The 24756-nt window shown below is 35.7% G+C and overlaps 1 protein-coding gene across 1 annotated transcript in view; it reads right to left on the bottom strand.

Annotated features, from left to right (window-relative positions):
- LOC106869320 (EVI5-like protein) overlaps positions 1-16969 on the bottom strand; it is a 304412-nt gene extending 287443 nt beyond the window's left edge. The window contains exon 1 of the mRNA XM_014915019.3: positions 16656-16969. The gene's annotated coding sequence lies outside the window, so the exon portion shown is untranslated. The remainder of the gene's footprint in view (positions 1-16655) is intronic.
- Positions 16970-24756: the final 7787 nt, after the last annotated feature.

Genomic DNA, 24756 nt, shown 5'->3' with positions numbered 1-24756 from the left:
GGTTGGCATGAGATTATAGTAAAAGATATAATTAATGTAGTAGGATTGAAACTGAAACCATGCCATTGTAAAGTGAGGTTCTTAACCACATGGTCATGTATAAACCTTATAAAAAAATCAGTTTTGTTTAAGTCTCTATAACATTCATAAACATTCATAATGCTCAGAAATAAATAGAATAAATAATGTATTGTTGTGTGGAGGTCAGATGTCTGGTGGGTGTGAACATTACATCCAAAAATCAGTTAGACAGAGAAATTATTGGTGCACTTGATTTATGTTACTAATTCAACGATAATCTTGAAAAACTTTAAGCAAAAATAAAAATTATCTAATATATATTCTGCAAATTCAATAAGTAACTAGAGCAGCGAAAAATAGTTTATCGTCTAATTTGCAAATTCTACAGAAGTAACTAAAGCAATGAAAAATATTAAAGATTTTTCTATAGTTTAGCATACTCTGATACACAGTTGTTTCTGTCTAAATTCAAATGATATTGTTTTGTTTCTTTATTATTCAAATTGTGAAGGCATGTAGCTCAGTGGGTAGCATATTAGGTTCACAATCATAAGGTTGTGAGTCCGATACTTAGTGATGTGTTCTGTCATTGAGCAAGACACTTTATTTCACAATACCCCAGTCTAATCAGCTGGAAAAAAATGAGTAGTACCTATATTTGAAAGGGCCAGCCTTGTCACATTCTGTGTCTTACTGAATCTCCCTAAAAACTACATTAAGGATATGTGTGTCTGTGGAATACTGGGCTACTTGCTCGATAATTTCATGAGCAGGCTGTTCCATTGATCGACTCAATTGGAACACTCATCGTCACAACTGACAGAGTGCCAATTTTTTTCTTTTTATTTGAATCAAACCTTTCTTATTCTTTCTATGATAGTGTTTCTCAGTGAGTTCCATAAAAATTGAAAAGTGTGAGGGGAGGAGGGGGTTTGGATAAATCCAGATATTTAATAAAATTAATATGCTTTTAAGCCATTAGCTTTCATACTCTGAGAACCCCTTCGGTCATGACTGACCATAGGATTGCACCTAGAAAGTTACCCTCCCAGGCACAAGTTCGGGCAAAGTTGTGAAGACCAGCAGTCACCCATGCATACTGGCCTCCCCTCTCCATGCCACCAGTGTTATCCAAGGGAAAGACAAAGGCCGATACAGCTTGGCACCAGTGTCGTTGCAACTCATTTCTACAGCGGAGTAAACTGGAGCAACATGAAATAAAGCGTCTTGCTTAAGAACACAACACGCAGCCAGGTCCAGGTTTCGAACTCACAACCTCACGATCCTAAGCTCAACACTCTAACCACTGAGCCATGTGCCTTCATGCTTTCATATTACTTTGTCAAATGTAATGCTTATTTATTCACATTGTTTTGAATTAATCATGCATTATGTGCATTTTTATAATGACATTATAGTGTAGGTGTGAAAAGCTGCATCTGGCCAACTTGAATATAAAATAAGTAGAATATTTTGGCCAGATATGGCTGGTTTAAATGCTAAAGGGTTAAACTTTTTAAATTTGTCCAACATCAAAAGCAAAAGAAGGATTATGTAGAATCAAATGATATTGTGTTTTCTCATTACTAAAGGAATGGGACGAAAAATTTCACTAATATATTTTTTCATGAGCCTTGTAATTTATCAAGATTAAGATCCATAATTCTCAGAGAAATTTTATATAATAAAAGTATTATGTAAAAAAAAAAACATAATTTGTGGTCCACCAAATAATAATTGATAAAATAAGTAGCAGGAACAAAATCCATAAGAATATAGTTAGACACATAAATATATAGGTGAACAGATATATAATGACTACAATATATTTTATGTTACAATATATATCATCTAAACATATTACAGTATAACATTTTGATAATATTGGAAGATTTCATAAAAACTTTTTCATCTCTGAACAATTCCACCGCTATGTAAATGATGCTGAATATATATATATATATATATATCATCATCATTGTTTTACATCCGCTTTCCATGCTGGCATGGGTTGGATGGTTTGACTGAAAACTGGTAGGGGGGCTGCGCCAGGCTCCAATCTGATTTGGCATGGTTTTTACAGCTGGATGTCCTTCCTAATGCCAACCACTCCGAGAGTGTAGTGGGTACTTTTATGTGCCACCAGCATGGGTGTCATTGACCTGACACCAGGGGTGGGAGAAAGAGAGAGAGAGAGAGAGAGAGAGAGAGAGAGAGAGAGAGATTAGTTTAGTTCATGATTTTCAATAAATAATGTACAAAGCACGGCAATACATTTTAAAGCAAATTGTTTTTATACTTTCAAAAAAAATATATATTTAATCAATAAGTAATTATACTGATCTACTTTAAAGATGAGAAATGATTTATTGGTAAAGTTCACTAAAGTACTTCACTTATTGCAACTAGTATGGAGTAGAATCATTAAAAACTGTAGTGATTAGATTTGGTACTTCTGTTGAACTCATCGTAACAGTTTCACCATGAGGTTTTGGATGGCAGTTAGAAACACAACGCTAGTAAGATATTACAACCCCAACAACCTCAATAAGGAACAAATAAAGGAGCCTCTGCATGGTTGCTTGACCTGAAATAGTGACAATATTTCCTTTAGCTTACAGTCTTTGAAAAGAACGGCATGTTGCAATGCACCTAAGAAAAAGACTGGTTTATCATGGTTGACATATTTTTGATCATAGGTAAGATCAATTAGAGCAGATCTAGGGTTTACCAAATGACAACAAAATCAAACACAGACACAATATAGAAACACACAAAGATAAGACTACAATATCATTTTATAATCATTCACACACACAGATTTTTTTCTCTCATCCCATTAGACACACATGCACACACCATACAGCTTCAACATGAATTGTTACAAATTCTGAAAGAAATAAAAACATTAGATTATGCATGGATAATGCTATCCCTACTTAGACCACAATCTCTCAACAACAAACAATAAAGGACACAAGATAGCATGGTTCACATCGTCAAATGCTGCATTCAAATCATATATACAAGGTAACAAAAATACCTCTGAATGACCACCGAGAAATATGAATGGGACAGTTTTAGTTGCAGTAGGCTCCATCCCATGCAATTCCTTTCATTGACAAAAGCACTGGAATAATACAGCTGCAAACTGTATTTGGTCATTCACCTTAATTACTTATATGACATAGTTTTGCTTAATCAGGACTGACCAGAGTTACACCGCCATGACAACAGCAACAATGATAACAACACTTGATCAACAATAATAGCAACCGGTTTATTTAAACACAATTCCTAACAGCAGCTTGTTACAGCTTGTACATCCATGTACCAACCATCTGAAACTGTTTAAACACATTATTACAACATACCAGTGATACGACTATGATATCATCTGAGAATCACTTTCTCTCTCATGCTCTTAAATTCAGCTCACCCTAAAAGACACAAACATACACACCTATAACAGCTGTAATATGAGTTATCATGAAAATATGCCCTCAAGGAATTCAATCTGCCATCAATTGATATGAGTTCAACTAGCTTTCCCTTGACTGCAGTCTAAACCAAAATTATACTTCATCAAATAAACAGAAATGATAGAAAACTATATGCCACATGCTCAGATTACCAGACTGCACTTCATTCACAACTTAAAAGATACACATTTTGTGACTGGAGAATAGTTGATTTAGTCAACTCCGATATATGACTAGTATTCATTTTATTTATTCCAAAAAGATATGATCAACTTTAGCAGGATTTTACCATTGAATATGAAGTTACGTAACTAAATACAATGATCACTACTGAACTTTACCATAGTCTATTGCTGGTTCTATGACATGAATGTCTTTAGATAATCTTCAATCTATAGAATCTCATAATTAAGAGCAAAATACTGTAACTTGGAATCAATCCCTGGTTGAAGTAATTACCCTTCATATAAACAATTAATGCTCATTAAGTGTCCTATTTCCTATCACTGGAAATCTTTTGATCATGCCTGACTGATCAAATAATAACAACTATAATAGTGACTTAACAGTCTGGCAGCAGGACACAAATTTATAGGGAAGACATAGAATCAACTACATTACTATATGACTGGTAGCTATTTTATTAACTCTATGAAATGAAAATTCAAATCTGGCAGAGTTTAAACTCAGGATGTAGAAGTGGAAATCTATAATATTTTTAAATAACAAGCTTATGGGTTATAAGTTTAAACTACTGCAAGAGCTTTGTTACATTTATGAACAAGTCACTTAATATTAAATACTTAGGTGAAACTGTAATAAGAATTCAATCCTTGATTGAAGTGAATGCACTTCACATAAACTATTAATACACTTGGAATAAGCATTGCTGCATCCTATTTCCTCTTCTCCACAAAATGTAAGATAAGGCCTTCAACTTGATAAAAAATGAGATTAGATCTATAAGTTTACTTATCTGTAAAATGTGCACGGTATTTTTAAGGAAGTCACATGTAATAGACAAGCATCTTATCCATAAAGAGATTTGTCTCCTGTGTACCTAGTGCTAAAGACCCTACAGACAAGCACCAACCTTTTTGGACTATAGTCATAAATAAAATTAATGAAAACACTGAATAATGAACATAAAACATTGGCCTTATGAGTCGAGTCCATAGTCTATATGGAAAATAGTCTACTGTTATATTTTATTTTACTGTGCTTGGTCTATTTTCCGCATATTAGACAGAGTAGGATGGATTGTACACAATGGACAGTGTATTCATTAGAAATATCATCACAAAAGACTTAAAGGCATTCCAAGGCTCAGAAAGCATTTAGATTCATGTTAGATGGAACCTATTTGTTAGTCAGGGAGACTGAGACAAACAGAGTTTTTGCTAAATTATGTATAGTTAGCAATCCAGCACTTTGACACCTTAGCTGTTGGACCTTGTTTACAATATTATAAAGGCGGCAAGACTACAGAATAAGTGGTAGAGTAGACAAAATGTTTTGTCATATTTAGTTATGTTCATTTATATTCTGAATTCAAATCCTGCCGAAGGCAACTCTGCTTTAATCCTTTTGTAGTAGATAAAATAAGTACCACTCAAGTAAGGAAGGGTTGTATAATCAACTCCTTCCCACCTCTTCTAACATTTGTGGCCTTGTACCTGTGTTAGAAATCATTATTATTATTATCATTATCATTCTTTATAACTCAGGTTTTGTTGGAACTCCTGGAGTCTTACATGCATAGTGGGCTGGTTACCTGCAACCTACAGTATCATGCTAGCTATTCTTTTCAAACTATCTAGTACTTTCCTGACTATTCTGGTTGTGCCAAGGAGGCAAACCTTTTGTAATGGCTTTATTATTATTATTGTTGTTATTATTATTATTATATATTTACATTCTATTTTTAGATAAAAAGCAACTGTACTTCTGCTTTTCAAGGTGAGCAGGGACATAATCTTTTTCAGAATCTTTTATTTTTTTTGGGTGTGATAACAGTAGTAAATGAGTCACAACAATAATACTGATTTTTAGACTGTGGACACGTATTGAAACGTTAGTTATGATCAAAAACATAAATAAATAGTTATAACACATAGTCACTAGAAGTGGCTTGTGTTTTACATGAATCAGATAAGAAAGAGATACAAACAGAAGGTTATCATGATATACTGTGCAAAATAAAAACTAATGTTTGGAGCAAGAAATTTCATTGGAAAAGCTGCTAATGAATACAAATAAACACTGAAAGAAATTACTTAAAGTTGTCATTTGCAAGAAAAACAACAGTTTAAGTTTGTTGTAACATATTTAATGTGGTGAGAAAGAAAAAAAGAGATTTTTTAATATTTTTTTACATGAAATATGTTGATATTAATTTCACTGTTGTTTTCTGTGCAGACAGTGTCTGAGAAAGTTCTTCCAGTTTTAAATATACATATACACCTATATATATATATATATATATATATATATATATATATATATATATATATATATATATATATATATACACATACTTATTTCCACCTCTACTTTAGTTCAAAAAATTTAATGATTCTCTCAGCATTACTTCTGCAAGTACAGTGAAGTTTATACTTTGTTGATGAGGTTTTATAAGACTGATACCCGTCTTGAATTGTCTCCCATACTTGCTGGAATGATTAAAATATATCAGTCATGAGCCAATGTTTTCTTTTCCTTACAGCATAATTTTGCTGTTTTACATTCACATTGGCATGAGTTGAGCAAGAATCTCGAGGCAGTATTCTGTCATTGGATGGACATCTTGATGCCAACCTGTACTTGTGCATTTTTGGTTTTCTTTTTCAAGTAAAGGATAGTATTTCATTGATCTTTTCCCATTGAAACTAAGATACTAAACATACGGAACATTAAAAAAAAAAAAAACCTTACCACTGCACAAGTAGTATCAGTATGGAAACATGCAGAGACAAATACTATCTCTTTTCTTCCCCCCCCCTCTCTCTCTCTCACGCACACACACACATACACACACTCAACAAGCTTCAGTACAGTTTCTATCTACTGAATTACACCAAGGTATTGGTTAATCTGAAGCTATACTTGCCCAAGATGACCACACAGAGGGATCAAACTCAAAACCATGTGATTTTGATGCATAAGCATACTTAATCAAATTTTTTAGACCAATTGCATTTAATATGATGACACTAAATTCACTGTATGTCATTTACAATTTAGGTTTCAGTGTAAACCCCTGAAATATATAAGAATGAAACTATTATTATTAGTCAATGAGTTAAGGTGGAAAACTGGCAAAATAGTTACTGCACAGGATAAAATACTCAGTGGCATTTCTTCCAGTTTTACATTCTTGTGGAATTTACAAATTCCACCAAGGTTGACTTTGTCTTTCATCCTTTCAGGATTGATTAAATAAGTACCAGCTGAGCACTGGGGTTGAAGTAACTGACTTGCCTATTTCCAAAAAACTTTGGGTCTCATGCCTATGGTAGAAAAACTTAATAGTAGTCATTGACTAATATTTTTTTTCTCACTGTAGATTTATTTCTAGTTTCCACACACAAAGTATGCAAACACTAGCTTAACTCAAATTATGCAATAGAAGCAGCTCTATACCCTAGAGCACGGCTGGCCGACCTGAGGCCAACTTGATACTTTCCTGAAATGGGTTTATTTAAACAAACATTTAAAAAATTTTAGCAAAAATTAAAGATTGTAATGAAAAGCAAAAAAGATACTACTGTTTTTGCAACAATAATATTTCATGTTGAATCAAGAATCTTTCATTCATTATTGTAATAATAGCATGAGAAAGCAAAATGCTTTCAATTCTGTCTGTATACAAGCAACCCTCAAAAAGCTTTCTGTGATTAAAGGGCCCGCAATGTAATTTGAGTTGGCCAGGCCTGCCCTAGATATACATTGCAAACCAATGTATATCTTATACAATATTTCTATATATCTTAGACTGGCTGATTCAATCCTGTTTCAGAAATGACAAGAGTGACTAGCCAGAACTACAGCAAAATACTTATCTGCTGGTCTATGGTTGCTCCTGGAGGCAATTTTGTTTTGCCTAGCCCCGAAGAAGATTGTTCTTTTTTTAATACAATATATCTAGTAAGGTACTTTTCCTGAATGAAAAAATAGCAGTTTCTGGTTTTTCAACAACTGGTTAGTGAGAGCTGTGCGAGCCATGTACAGAGATGCTGCCAGTAAGGTGAGGGTTGGAAATGAGTACAGCAATGAATTCTGGGTAGAGGTAGGGGTCCACCAAGGTTCCGTCCTCAGCCCCCTCTTATTTATCATAGTCCTCCAGGCAATCACAGAGGAGTTCAAGACAGGTTGCCCCTGGGAGCTCCTCTATGCTGATGATCTTGCCCTAATTGCGGAGTCACTATCAGAACTAGAGGAGAAGTTTCAGGTGTGGAAGCAAGGTCTAGAATTGAAGGGCCTTAGAGTCAACCTAGCTAAAACCAAAATCCTAATAAGTAGGAAGGTAGATAAAACACAAACCCCTTCAGGTAGATGGCCCTGCTCAGTATGTAGAAAAGGAGTAGGTAGTAACTCTATAAGATGTACCCGGTGCAAGCTATGGACACATAAGAGGTGCAGCAACATCAAAGGCAGGTTAACTAGGAAGTTAGTTTTTGTTTGTGGCAGATGTTCAGGTGCAATAAAGACTGTAAACAAACAGGAAACAACTTCTATCTCATTCCAGGGTGAAAAACTAGAGGTAGTCGATAGCTTCCGCTATCTGGGCGACCAAGTTAGTAGTGGGGGTGGGTGCGCTGAAAGTGTAGCTGCTAGAATAAGAATAGCCTGGGCAAAGTTTAGAGAGCTCTTACCCCTGCTGGCGACAAAGGGACTCTCACTCAGAGTAAAAGGCAGACTGTATGACGCATGCGTACGAACAGCCATGCTACATGGCAGTGAAACATGGGCTGTAACTGCTGAGGACATACGTAAGCTTGCAAGGAATGAAGCCAGTATGCTCCATTGGATGTGTAATGTCAATGTGAATACCCGTCAGAGTGTAAGTATCTTGAGAGAAAAGCTTAACATTAGAAGCATCAGTTGTGGTGTGCAAGAGAGACGATTGCGCTGGTATGGACATGTGGTGAGAATGGATGAGGATAGCTGCGTGAAAAAGTGCCACACCCTAACAGTTGAGGGAACCAGTGGAAGAGGTAGGCCCAGGAAGACCTGGGCTGAGGTGGTGAGGCAAGACCTTCGTACGTTGGGCCTCACCGAGGCGATGACTACTGACCGAGACCTTTGGAAATGTGCAGTGCGTGAGAAGACCCGGCAAGCCAAGTAAGATCGTTGCCAGTGCCCCTGGACTGGTTCTTATGCGGGTGGCACATGAGATGCACCATTTTGAGCGTGGCCGTTGCCAGTACCGCCTGACTGGCTCCCGTAGGATTTTCGAGCGAGATCGTTGCCAGTGCCCCTGGACTGGCTTGTGCGGGTGGCACATAAAAGACACCATTTCGAGCGTGGCCGTTTTCGTGCGGGTGACACGTAAAAGCACCCACTACACTCTCTGAGTGGTTGGCGTTAGGAAGGGCATCCAGCTGTAGAAACTCTGCCAAATTAGACTGGAGCCTGGTGTTGCCATCCGGTTTCACCAGTCCTCAGTCAAATCGTCCAACCCATGCTAGCATGGAAAGCGGACGTTAAACGATGATGATGATGATGATGTTAAGTATGTTACAGACACTAAGACTACCTTAACTATAGTCTTTCATGTGAATAACATGCTCAAATTATTTCATTTCTAAACATTTCTATTTTTCTATGGCAACCAATGTACAATCTTGCATAAATACTAGCTGGTTTCATTACTAATACATCAAATACAACAAAGGCTATATACTGCTGAAGTTAGAAAAATAACAGAAATATGCTCAGAGTTGTTGGGCCTCATGGAGGCAATGACCAAGACGTTTGGCATAATGTTGTGCTTGAGAAGACCCATCATTGGCATAATGTTGTGCTTGAGAAGACCCATCATTGGCATAATGTTGTGCTTGAGAAGACCCATCATTGGCATAATGTTGTGCTTGAGAAGACCCATCATTGGCATAATGTTGTGCTTGAGATGACCCATCATTGGCATAATGTTGTGCTTGACTTGAGAAGACCCATCAAGCGAAGTAAAATCAGTCATGGCAGATACCAAAGTCATGCAAATGGCATCCATGCCGATGGTATATAAAAGCACGTATTACACTCTCAGAGTGGTTGGCATTAGGAAGGACAACCAGCAATAGAAACCATGCCAAATCAGACTGGGGTCTGGTGCAACCTTCCAGCTTGCCAACATTGGTCAAAACATCCAACCCATGCTCCAGCATGGACAATGGGTGCTAAATGATGTTGATGATGATTTATTGGAAAAAATGAAAACAGTATTGGTCACAGACTAATATTGTTTTCTTTTGTTTTTAAATTTCTTTATTACTAGTTTGACTTTTTAATCTCTTACCATTACCCATTTTTATTACTACCTGACATTCTCTTTCATCCATCTTTATTACTGTCATATATTAACCCCCCCTCTCTCACCATCACTAATCTTTATTACCAATACTTATCATTACCCATCTTTAGTGCTGTCTATCATTAGTGCTCTCTCTCTCTCCTTCTTACCTCAACCCAATTAACATCACCCTTCTTCATTGCTATCCATTTTCTCTCTCGCAATACTCTCTCTGTCACCCCTCGTTGACATAAATCAATTTCCCTCATCTCCATTATTTCCTCTTCTACCACCTCCCCCACCCTGTTTTCTTCATGTCATTCTTTTTTTCCACTAATATGTCACTCATACTTATTCAATTTCTTTACCAGAACTAACAATATAGCTGCCAATCAATGTCTCTCTTCCATTACTACCTTTATCATTCTTTCCTACTTATCTCTTTGTTTCTCCCCACCATAATCTCTCTTTATCTTTCACTCACTTTTCAATTCACCCGCTTGGTCATGTTGCCATAACCCTTTAGCATTCATATTACTCTGTTAAATGTAAATGCTTATTCATTCATACTGTCTTGAATTAATCATGCATTACCTTGTTGTTTCAAAATTCGATGATGTGATTATTTATTTTTAGAATGACATTGCAGAGTAGGTGTGAGAGGTCAGGTCTGGCTGGTTAAAACATAAAATAGGTAGAATATTTGGGTTGGACATGGCTGGTTTAAATACTTAAAGGTTAAACAAATGGAGATGATACAGAGTAGAGAGGATTTTTATTCTGAGGATAAGGCAACCACTCTAGAGCTGGTGCCATGATAAAATACACTTAGTACACCCAGTGAAGTGAATGGTAAACAGATGACAATGTGTTGTCAAGGACATGACAACCTCTCCCATACTGAAGCCACAGTAAAATGACTCACCAGGAAATTGGGGGAAGTAATTAAAAAAGAAATTATTTCCTGTAGTATCAGCAATTACCTTTCCTAAGACACTATTACAATTTCATTGGGTAGCATTTTATAAAGTAATTGATGATAGGATGGATATCTGGTCATTGAAACTATGCAAAAAAAAAAAAAAAAGAAAAGAAAGAAGAGTGTGACGTGGTCTTCTAATTCTCTAGGACAGTAGTAATTCCAAATTAGAACTGATATAAGTTGTGATGATCCATCAAACCCATGCCAGTATGGAAACTGCTGATGATGATTTATGTTTGAGATAAATAAATAAATAGATAGATAGATAGATAGATAGATAGATAGAGAGAGAGAGAGAGAGAGATAGAGAGAGAGAGAGAGAGAGAGGTGGAGAGAAGGAAAAAAAGAGCAGAGAAAGCAGGCTATTCAAACAAAAGAAGAATGTTTAGACAAAACTATTTTTGTTATTTTTAAAGCTATCAATAGAATACAAATAAAATTCACGAACAGAAAATAGAAGAGGTAAAATGTTCAGAAATATTTTCAAACTGTGAAACATTCATTCATTTTGCTTCCATTTCACCTTTCTTGATATGTCTATTCTATGAAGTTACATGTTATTCGACTCATGTCTTCTTTTGGCATATTATCAAAAATAAACATTAAAAACAGAACCATGAAGCTAAAATAGTGAGCTATTGAGTAATGCTGATATTATGAAACAGAAATTGATAGAGGCAATAACTTTGTTCATTATTCTAAAAACTGACTATTCTCTACATGTTTAAGCGCATTCAGTGCCAAGTTTAAATAAATCTTGTTTCAGGGCTGGTGAAGAATTTGAAAATTTTCAACAGTAATCCAGAAAACTTGGTTTTCAAGCAAAAGAAATGCTGTATTTTACAAGTTAAAAGCTCTATTCAAGCAAGGACAACTACTCCCCACCTCCCAAAAAATAACAACAATTTATAGATGTACTTAAACAAAAGGATAATCTTCAGAAGAAGAAATAGTGGTATTTTAAAGTCTATCAATAAAAGGAAATGAAATATACAATGCCAACGATAGCGTGTCACCCAACAAGACTCTGCACTAAAAATTCATTCCAATATTTCCTCTTCAGAACATCAATCCTCTAGAATTCCATACCCAACCACATTATTTGTGGGTGTTGATTTACAGATGTAACAAGCTAAACATAAACTACATCAATCACACTAGTCTTGAAGGTTCTATGAAGGTCATAGGCACATCCTTCCTATAGAAATAAAATTAGAAAAAGAAACATGCCTTCTGCAGCTGTATATGAGACACTGAAAATGTACAAGATTTAGTCAAAATTATAATATATGACTCTATATGCTACGTCTGTATTCCACCAATGCAGATTTTGTTTTGTTTTTTTTACAAATTTTGAGGCTGGTTATCTAATTGAAAACATGTTAGACTAGGTGCAGGTATGGTTGTGTGGTAAGAAGTTTGCTTCCCAATCACATGGTTTCAGGTTCAGTCCCACTGTATGGAACCTTGGGCATGTGTCTTCAACTATAGCCTCGAGCTGATCCAAAGCCTTGTGAGTGGATTTAGTAGATGGAAACTGAAAGAATCCTGTTGTGTGTGTGTGTGTGTGTGTGTGTGTGTGTCTGAGAATGACACCCACCATTGTTTGACAACCAGTGTTGTTGTGTTTCCATCACCATAACTTAGTTAAAATAAATACCAGGCTTGAAAAAACGAAAGTACTGGGGTCGATTCATTCAACAAAAAATACTTCTTCAAGGTTGTGTTCCAGCATGGCCACAATCTAATGATTGAAACAAGTAAAAGATAATAGATAAATGTGAACTAAAACATGTGAAGTATTTATGTTTATGTGTGCTGTGTGGTTAACACGTTTGCTTCCAAACCACATGGTTTCAGGTTCAGTTCCTTGAGCAAGCCTTTTTTTACTACAGCCCAGGGCTAATCAAAGCCTTGTGAGTGGATTTGGTTGATGAAAACCAAAAGAAGCCTGCACTTAACTATATATTCTTCATGCAGAAGACATTGTTGATAAATTTTTACAATGTCATTATTTTAACAATGCCTGATTACTGAATTTTTCACATAAAAAAAGAAAATATTATCTGGATGTAAACTCTACTCCATCATGTCACTGATAAAGACAAGTGTTGGGGAATTTCTCTAATATTTTGGTGAGGATCTGTTATCAGACACTTTGAGAACCATTGTGTTAGATTACACTTGGCTGTGTAGGTCTGATAAAGCTGAAACCTGTCCAGAGTTAACATAGTTCTTATCAAAGATCAAACTTATGCCCCAGTACGTTTCTATTTTTCAATCAATTTAAACATTTGAATTATCTCCCTTGCCTTCATCGACAAGAACTGTGGTTAATGCTAATTATTTTTTTTCTCATGTACTTTCAACTGATTAAATAACTCTTTGGTACTTAATTATTTTGTCCAATGCCAAAAGTAGCACACATACACAAGTGTGTGTGTGTGTGTATGAGAAGGGAGAAAGAGAGAGAGAATACCATTAAAGCCTTCTTTCATGCACTTGTACAGTGACCTACAATCTAGTGGTTTTATGTTGAATATCTTCTATCACGGATGGACTATCTTGTTAGGTTACTCTATATGGTTGATCTATTTGCTAGAAATGGCAGTCAAATCTCTCACAAATCACACCATTCCACCTTAAAAAGGAAAGGGTGTATTGGACGATGCACTAAAACTGAAAAAAAGAAAAGAAGAAAAATACAGATTTGTTACAGCTGAAACATTTTCTGATCAAAGCGTGTTCAATCGGGTTGACTTCCTTTCCATAGATGGATATCACATACAGTGATTATAGAAAATGAGGCAAACTAGTTAATGAGATAGAGCTGATGTCAAGTCTTCCCGTCTGATACACAGGCATCACACACACACACACACACACACTTGTATATGACATCAACTTCTTAGCGAGGAATCCTTCACTTTGCCCAGATAAAATTTATGACAAAAGTTGAAACCTTCAGTTTTAGCTCCAGGTCAGTCCTGATCGAACTAACTATGATCAAAGTCCTTTCAGCCGTGATCGTCTCGTATTTTACTCTGGACCACATACTTTTTCTAAAACGGTATTGTGTAATGTGTGAGATTTGGCTGCTATTTCTAGCATACGAACGACGACATTGAGACTTACTCGCTGGCTCGTTTCAAACCTTCAGTTTAGCATGAACAATAGATTGAAAAGACATTTGCTAAGAGTAAAGAGTAATTGGGGGATTGAGAATGCTCAGATCCTCCACACGCAGCTATTCTTATTTATTCATTATCTATTGCATTCCTTTGGGTATGTATATTCATTACAAAAACGTAATGTGTATGAAATCCTGCTTAAGTTTTCTCGTTAATTTTGCAATTATAATCGAATTATAATCTTATCATTGCCTGTTATTGTCTTATAAATAAGCGGAGAAATAGTAAGTTTAAAATAAATGAATAAATAAATAAACAACACAGCGTGTTCTCTTCTTTGTAGCCAAGTCAGCAGCAGACTACATAGTTTCAAACAAATTGGCACTGATCATATGAACAAATAAAATTCAAGATTTAGTTCCAACTATAATCTGCTCAGATAGTGGTTATCTACATAACAAGTATTTTCGTTTAACAGGAAAATAAGTACTAAATTGTGAAAAGAAAATGAATACAATTTTCTTTTTAAAAATCATACAAAAACAATAACATAAAAAATACATCAAAAGTGAGATAAAAGAGATATTCTAAAACTTATCAGAATTTATTAAAAAAAAAAAAGAATAAACATCTTAAATGTTCAAGTGCTTTCTCGAAAGAAACAGATTGAATTGTAATTAAATATCTACACATACACACCGCATAGACATAAGGTGAGTCATCTAATTGAGTTTTTACTATTGTTAATATTTATATAGAAAGTAACACGTTGAGATTTGGACGAAGGTAAATAGTCAAAAGTGGGAGGAAATCGCAAGAAAATAGAGCTGTTTCTATAGTGCTCCATGAAAATGGATTTCTAAGACACCTACATTTGTGCGGCACAATTTATTCAAACAGTTTCGGTTAATATACCACAGTATCTAAATACTTCCTTTATTTCCGAGTTCAAATTACAATGGAGTTGGCTTCCGGGACCGATGAAAGAAGTACAAGTCGAGAACTTAGATCGATTAAATCGAAGCGAAGGTGAAGAATACGCACACCACCCATTTTCGGCGTAACCCTAACGATCGAAAACGGGTGGTGTTCGTATTCCTTACCTCTGCCCTTAAATCGACTACAGCCCTCGCACCTAATATGTGGTTTTGTACCTTACTAATAATAATTGTAATAAATATATTTAACAAAAGTCGATTAGCACTGTTGGGGATTGATAAATAAATAAACAAATAAAATTGTGATTTGTTTAGAAAGCAAAAACGAAATCCGTTTGTTGATAATCTAAAGCTTGCATGTCAATAAACAAGGTAAGGCACACATACACACGCTATTACAAGAATGGAGTAAAGCATAAAAACAGAGGTTGGTGGGGAAAAATGCTGAGATGTGTAAGAATAGATGTATCTAAGGAATGTAATTTGAAGAGAAGATGCGAGTGGTTGTTTTTCTGACACGAAACAGTAGGAATGACAGTCAGACAGGAGACAGTTGTATAGATGAATTAAAAGATGCCAGAGTAAAGACAAGGAGGTGAGCTGGCATGCTTGTAGAAGCCTGCCTAACAGACAGATGTGTAGTCAGCCTCACAGATTGCATTGTGTAGAAAATAGCGATAAATATAAGTACCTTCAAACATCCAGATTCGAAAATGTTTTTTTTTTATAGATAAACAAATAAATAATATTAGATAATTATCAATATAATCCATTAAATTGTAGAGGAAGAGAATGAAAGAGAAATGGAAATAAAGGTGTGTGAAATAAACTTAATTAAAAAGCGATAAGTTGTCGGTGAAAGTACATGGTGAAATTGTTGAAATATTCTTTATATTGCAGACACAAATATATATCAATTCTATTTGTAAATAAAAATAAAGCTGCATAAACAACATCTATTTAATTGGTTATAAATATATCAAAGGGTCTTCGCCAAGAAAAAAAAGAAAGTTGATCTTATGTCGAAATATATATGTATTAATATACGGAAAATACTAAGCATTTCAAAGCAACGCGGTGCTTTATGATACAGTATGGAGAGCACCAGCTGTAATACGGAAAATGTAAATACAAGTTTTAAATGGTATTTACCTCTTATAATTCTAATATGTGCGCGTATACAATCAGGTTTATTATAACATGTTTCCAAGTCGTTAATACAAGATCCAGTTGTCTGTCTAAAAATCGACTATTTTCAGACAGGGTATGGGGAAGTACTTGTATCAGGCCAACTATAAGAACCGAGCTAAAATGGAATTTGTTATTGAAGAATGTAGCAGAGAAGTCACATAATATTCTGTTGAAAGCAGCAATTAGATGACTAGAAATTACGCAAAAGCCACGCATTGATTTATAAATAATACTTTGTAACATGAAAATCAAATCGTAAGAAAACAAATGTTATCAATAGCAACCATCATTTGCGATCGATACGTCTTAAAACATTTAGAATTCATCAACATCTTAATAGAATCTTTGGGTAAATATCATAAATGGAGGGAGGAACTGAAAGAAAATAGTAAAACTTACCAATAAGGTGATATAGTTAGAAAAATCCAGGTCTGATTATCCAGCGACCGAAAATTAAAAGTTTGTTGACATCCTATATACCAAACGCCCTCCGAACACCATACTAAAATGTTTTATTATTTTTATTTTTGCTTAGCACATCAAGAAGCTATTTATAAAGCACTAGCTGATTGGTCGCTGTATCTCGATGATTTAGCCATAATATTTAGTTGGTACCACAGAGTGTTACAAAGCCAAAACCTTCGCGATTTGTAGAAAATTGAAACATCAATTAGACGACACTCCTGTGCTGCTATTGATATCTCAGTGATGGTGACGGTGGCGAATGACACTTTACGGTGACAAATTAAACACTTCACTTTTGAACACATTTCCGCATTAGTTGAGTGAAATGTCTTTCCGTTTCCATAGTTGTTTCTTTATTTTATGATTATTATTTTTGTTTCACTTTCCAATTGTCATTACATTTTAACATTGAATGTTTTGTTTAATTATTGGAATGAAAACAAAAAAGAAAAGATATATGATTATTAATATTTTAAACAATTTTTTAATAGCATTTTTATCGAAAATAATAATTGAAATATTCTTCAAATAACAAATTAAAAAATTGATTAAATTTAAAATGAAATTAAAAATGAAATTTTAAAATTTGCATTATCTGTTCGTGTATGATCATACTCATAATATATATATATATGTATATATATATATGCACACACATACGTATAGAGATAGACAGATACAGAGAGAGAGAAAGAGAGGAAATGAGTGTGTGTATATGTATTTATCTATCTATCTATCTATCTATCAATCTGCCTGGCTGTATGTATCTATATCTATATACACTAACACAAATATACATACATACATGCATACACACACACATATATGCATATATATATATACATATATATGCATATTTATATATATATATATATATATATATATATATATATATATATATATATATATATATATATATATATATATATATATATATATACTTATATGTATATGCATATATATACTTACATATATACACATATATGTATATATATATATACATATATATATATATATATATATATATATATATATATATATATATATATACACACACACACACAGAGATGAAAAGATAGATAGATGGAGAGAGAGAGAGAGAGAGAGAGAGAGAGAGAGAGTAGAGCGGGGACACATTTCACAGACTGGCCCCTCTTTCCAGTGTTTCAGAAAATATTTCAGCCCCCAACAAATGCTGATCCTCTACAAGACTCAAGTTCGACCCTAAGAGGAGTACTGGTTCCACATCTGGGACAGTGCTACTACACACACAGATATCTTAAACAGACTGTATCCAAAAGGGGATCTCTCGACTGATTGAGATTAAATCACTGACATGTAACCCCCGGTGCACAGGTGTGTTGCCCCCGTCCACACACACACACACACACACACACACTCTCTCTCTCTCTCTCTTGTATCGCTACTTGGAACTGGCCTTGGAAATGGCCTTGGAACTGGCTGATCTCGTCCATTCTCCTTTTCGTAACCTCGGCCCATTGATCTCTCCATCTCCGGTTACCTATGTTGCACTCCACCCCACGCGATCCCGCACTTACTTTTATTCCCCGACCTCCTGCCAAAGAATATCGGTGCTCTGGGGTCTATTCCCTGCCTAGTTCTTTCATAGAAGTGTTGACTTGCTATAATTTAAACGGAATATTAACTGCTTCAAGCTCATAGATCTCGGAGTACCTACAAAGGTCACAGTCATTTCTCTTAATTTAGTAATATACGTGTGTGTGTGTGTGTGTGTGTGTGTGTGTGTGTGTGTGTGTGTGTGTGTGTGTGTGTGTGTGTGTGTGTGTGTGTGTGTGTGAGTGTGCGCGCGTGCGTGCGTGCGTACGTGCGCGCGTGCATGTGTCTGTCTGTCTGTATGTATCTATCTATCAATCGATCAATCGATAGATAGATAGATAGACGGATTTCTGTAACCTCAACGAGTCATGTGATTCTGTAAATCATGAACCTCCGAGAAAATTACTAATTCAACTTGGTTACCTATAAGAATCGTGTAGGCGCAATGGCCCAGTGGTTAGGGCAGCGGACTCGCGGTCATAGGATCGCGGTTTCGATTCTCAGACCGGGCGTTGTAAGTGTTTATTGAGCGAAAACACCTAAATCTCCACGAGGCTCCGGCTTGGGATGGTGGCGAACCTTGCTGTACTCTTCCACCACAACTTTCTCTCGCTCTTATTTCCTGTTTCTGTTGTGTCTGTAATTCAAAGGGGCACACTGTGTCACGCTGAATATCCCCGAGAACTACTTGTGGAGTGCTCAGCCACTTGCACGATAATTTCACGAGCAGGCTGTTCCGTTGATCGGATTAACTAGAACCCTCGACGTCGTAAGCGACGGAGTGCCAGAAGACCTATAAGAATCATCGCAACCACGTGTCTTCTGCATGACATTATGAAAGCCGAAGCGTGTATCGCAAAAGACAAGTTTGAAGTGAGAACTCACTTAAGGCAGTGTGTGTGATAGCTACTAAGCTATTTTCTTTCTGCATCTAAACCAGTGGTTCTCAACGGGGTTCCATGTGGCCCTTGGGGGGGGGGGGTCAATATGGCTCTTGGTGGTCCACATGGACCTTCGGGGTCCATATAAGATCTTATTGTTGAAATTTATCTTGAAAAAATTGGTTATACGAGGTGTAGTCAAAAAGTATCAGTCCTTGATTTCTTTTTTGCACAGAATAATAATGCGTGAGCAAAGTCCGCATGGATATTAGGTGGCCGTGTTCCTCATGAATATACGTAAAAAGTCTGCCATTCGTCTGCAGTGCGTTGAGTATAGACGTGAAGAGTGTGCCGTGCGATTTTTCATTTTAAGTTGAGATGACTGAGCGCATTGAGCAAAGATACTGTATCAAATTCTGCCAAAATCTTAGTGATATACAAGCCCAGACTATCGAGAAGATTCAGAAGGATTTTGGATATACTGCTATGGGAAAAACACAAATAAAGATGGCCGCACCTCAGTGGACAGTGAGCCACGTTGTGACCAGACAACAAAGAATACTACCTTCGTGAAAATGTGCGGCGAAAACGACCCAACCTGTGGGCAGCAAAGAACTGGTAACACCCCATGACAACGCACTCGCTCATTCCGCCCACGTCACCCAAGCATTCCACGTCAAGCAAACACACCATTTGTTCGTCGCACTTCCTACTCCCCAGACTTGGCTCCGTGTGACTTTTAGCTATTCCCAAAAAAGCTCAAAAAAAAAAAAACACTCAAAGGGAAAAGATTTGAGTCAACAGAGGACATTAAGCAAAATTCGACGGAACAACTCTACAGCATTCCAAAAAAGTGATTTCTAGAAATGTTTCCAGCAGTGGCAGAAACGCTGACAGAAATATGTAGACTCCTAAAACGAATACATAGAAGGAAACTAAATCAAAATGGTGAATTTTTTAATATTGTTTTTTTTGGCCAAAGGTCGGATACTTTTTGACTACACCTAGTACTTATACAATACATCAAGATATTTTATCAATTTTACACAATTTCTAATAATATTTAATTATAAAATTATAATGGGATTATTTTTTTTTAACATCGAAAAGCTAGGTGGGTCCATCCGAGTAAAAGAGGAATCAAAGGGGTCCGTAGGTTAAAAACGGTTGAGAAACGCTGGCCTAAACGATGCTCAGGCTCACTATGGGTAAATCTCCATCTGCTGTCCAGATTTCATATCGCAGACCGCAAGCAATTCCATTCAGGTAGACATTTTGCTAGGACAAAAACATGACTCCATTGGTGATAGAACTTCAGTATACAAATGATGATATTTTACCTCTTACTTGCTTCAGTCTTTGGACTGTGGCCATCCTGGGGCATAACCTGGAAAGGTTTAATCGGACAAATCAACCCCAGTACTTGAATTTTTAAAGCCTGGTACTCATTCTATCTTTCTCTTTTGCTGAAACGCTAAATTACGGGTCGTAAACAAACCAGCACCGGTTGCCAAGTGATTGTGGGGGACAAACACAACACAAATATCAAAACACACACACATTGATATATATATATATATATATATAAATATACAAATATACGACGGGCTTTTTTTCCATCTACCAAATTCACTCACAAGTCTTTGGTCGGCTCGGGGCTAGAGTAGTAGACTTTGCCCACTGTGCCGCGCAGTGGGAGTGAACCCAGGATCACATGGTCGGGAAGCACACTTCTCAAAAATTAATTGCAATATATTAGTCCAATTAATTCACTGGAGTCGTACTGTCAATTAAATAATTAAGTGATATCATATCGATTAATTGCAGTCAATTGCAACATTGTCAGAGGAACTTTTTCAAATGGTTCATACTTCATTGGACGTTCAATTGGCAAATACAGCGTTCTATTATTATTTGAGGCATTGTAAGGCGGCGAGCTGGCAGAAACGGTATTTCTTCTGCATTTACGTTCTGAGTTCAAATTCTGCTGAGGTCGACTTTCATTTCATCCTTTCGAGGTCAATAAATTAAGTACCAGTTGCGTATTGGGGTCGATCTAATCGACTGACCCCCTCCCAAAAAATTTCGGGCCTTGTGCCTAGAGTAGAAAAGAATTATTTGAGGTATTGTGTTGACGCTTTGTTCTGATTGCTGAGAACGATTCACACATTCTGTAGTGCTTAGGAATTGACTATTGTGTATGTTGTCAAGTGTTGATGCTTGATTCGGACTGCTGAGAATGATACACACTCTATCATTCTTGGGAATTAGTTATTGTGTATCTTGTCAAATAACCGAAGTCGAGTGTTGACGCTTGGTTAGGACTACGGAGAATGATTCACACATTCTGTCGTGTTTGAGAATTGGGTATTGTGCATGTTGTCAAATAATCGCTGTCGAGTGATTCTTGGTTCTGACTGCCGAGAATAATTCACACATTCTGTCTTCAAGTCATTAAATCATAACTTCGCCTGCAACGCGGTTGTGTCTTAAATTCCGCTCCAACATATTAACCGAATCAGACTTTCATCGGTGGATTGGCGAAATATCTTCTATTTTAAATTGTGGCAAAATATCATTAGTTTTAAACTTAACCCATGTCGCGTGAAAACGAGCAAATCGTCAGGATATATTTTAACCAAACAGACAGTGAACATGTATGGAAATGCAAGTGTGGAAAAAAGGAACTGGATAGACAAATCTTATGAATCATGTAAAAAAAAAAAACCCAGCATCCAGAGTATTTTACTACACAAGCAACTGGACAACCATCTTTATCGAGTTTTCTTTCACCAAGAAATAGTTTGGTCAGTCGATTGGCCTTAAATGATTATGGTTGGATTGAGTGGGTATGTATTAGTTTAAAACCATTTTCCTTTACTGAAGACATACTGGCTTGAAAGTACGCAAACTTAGGAAGTATGACAAATGTGACCTTAAAGAAATACATGGAGAAATTTACTCAAGAAGTGGAAAAGAAAATATCTGATGAACTTTCAAATAAATTTTCGTTAGTAATGGACGGTTGGACTAAGAGTTCGATGCATTTCATTGGACTTTTTGCATCTTATTCGTGCAATTATCAAAATGACTATTGTACTGTTTTGCTGGCATTTTTGCCAATAGTAAGTGAAACATCATTCACTGCTTCTGGTTATGTCGAATTTATAGAGTGTGTGTTAAATATCTATAACAAAAATTTAGAAAATGTTGTAGCTATTAGCGGAGATAATACTGAAGTGAACAAATCTATAGCGAATTTGTGTAGAATACCATTGACTAGATGTGTCTCTCATAAATTCAGTCTTGCTGTTTCTGCTTGATAAAATTATGTTGATGGGCAAGCTAAAATCATCAAAACTTGCGGGTAAATTTCGGGAAAAAACGCCTTTGCAACCTATACAAAGAAATAAAACCCTTTGATCCAGTACTTATGACATGATTGAGAGGTACATCTAACTCAAGCCGTTTTTAGACTCTTTTCAAGGCAAACTAAAGCTGGTTCATTATCTGTTGACTCCACGCGATCATAATAATCTGCAGACTCTAAAAGACAATTTAGGAAAGTTACGCTCTGTAACAATCACCTTGCAAAGAACAGAAATATATTTGGAAGATGCTCGAATTCTTTTCGACGAAATTTTCGCATTGTATCCTTACGAGGAGTTTAAGAAATATTTGTTTCCATCGGCAGCCATTGTGCACAGCCCAAATTTTGAATGTGGAGCTGTAAAGAAGCACCCCTTGGAAAAAAAACAAGGAGAGTTCGGCAATTTGATGTGAGTCTTTCATTCAAAAATAATCAGGGATCAATGAAAAACAAAATCAGCTGGTTCGGACTTAAAGCTGTCGAAGCCTCTGTAGTTTATCCTAGAGGTCTATTTTCCACGAGAGACTAAATGTGTTTATCATACATATTTTATATTACTTCCATGTACATTTTTATTTAAGATCAATGCATTGGTTATCACTGTGTGTCAGATGTCATTATTCTGTTTTGCATTTAACAGAGAAGAGTCATTTATATGATGGCTGTAGAAAAAGTTGCAGATCATCGGCTGGGCTAAAAAAATTTCCTTTAGTTAGCAGTTCATTGACAAACAATGATTATATTCGTCATTATTAGGTTTTAGCAACACACACACACACACACCGTTGGTCTTTATTCAAAATCGGAGTGTTCCTTATAAGAGAAATTACCTTTGTGTTCCTTATAAGAGAAAACGCCATTTATGTGTTAATACATCTTATCCGTTCGCATTTCGTCATACATTACACGAAGGTAGTTTTTGTTGTTGCCAATTCAGTTCCAATAAGTACAACAAAAGATTTTATTTTATAGGTGTTACGTATTTTGGTCAAAGTGATGGTTATAGATATCCAGATTCTGAAATACAAAATTTGAAATTAAAAATATTTATATATTTCTGTAATTTTAAATTTCAATCATAGATCAATTTCACACTTCAGAAGTTTTTCAACTGCTGATACATATATTACACTTCAAAATGAGCCGATTAATGAAATTGCTTCTTCCTCTTTCTATATAATGTGGAACACGTATATGCACAGAACTCTCGAGATCTCACTTCTGTTGTTAGCAATTAGCATTACAGTAGAAAACAATTAATGTATATTCAATACTGTATTCACTGCACAACAGACAGAGAGTATTCAGGAGAAATGTTAAAAAAAAAAGGAAAAGAAAAACGAAAAATAGTAATTCACAAATAAAAAGAAAAAAGCAATTTGTATAATAAAAGCAAGCAAACCATTCAAATAGATTAACATTTTTTTGTCTGTCACAGTTGTTTGTTGCAATTGTCAGAACAAAGGATTGATATACCATCATCTGCTTCCATAATTAAGTTATCATCAATAACCCTTTCCCTGTTCTATGTATTTCATGTGATACACAGGACATATTTGCCTGGCGCCAATGTATCATACATGATATACATTCACGATTTCTTTCAAACACCCGGGTAACTTGAGGTTTATAAAAGGAAAGCTTTACATAACTCAGAACGTATGAAACAAGAGCTAACTAAAAATCTGAAAAATAAGCATCGACGTTTAGGACAAAGTTATGAGAATTCTTTGGACAAGCAAGGGGTTAATGTATGGATAATAATATACGCTCATGAGAGTGAGTTGTAGCTTGAGACTCGGTTTCAGGGACTCGAGATAATGGCATATTGAGATTGTATACGTTTCCCTGTTGTAAACCGAATCTGGTTGAGAATGTTTGAAAGTGGTGGTTGAAGAGTATTTGAATTATTAGTACCTTTTCAAGAAATTAATATTTGGTGGAGTGGGGGAGGGGCATTTTTTTAAAGGTTTACTGGTTTACTGAATTTCCAAGGAAACTCAACCCGGAAAATGATTTTGTGAGCGTTGGAGGGTTGAGGATAAAGTCATCTGGAATTTCAAGTGTAGAATAACGTGCAAGGTTAAACATTATGCTATGAGGTGATTGCGTGCTTAGAACTCTAGGAGGCAAACCTTTGATAGTTATTAAAGCAAGTAGGATGTTCGTCCCATTGTTTTCTCATCTTGTTTTATTTTATTTTTAT

This window comes from Octopus bimaculoides, chromosome 1 (genome assembly GCF_046866305.1).
Source record: "Octopus bimaculoides isolate indiv1 chromosome 1, ASM4686630v1, whole genome shotgun sequence".
Taxonomy (NCBI): Eukaryota; Metazoa; Mollusca; class Cephalopoda; order Octopoda; family Octopodidae; genus Octopus; species Octopus bimaculoides.
Note: the sequence above shows the minus strand (reverse complement) of the source record. Positions and strands in the feature narration are given on the sequence as shown.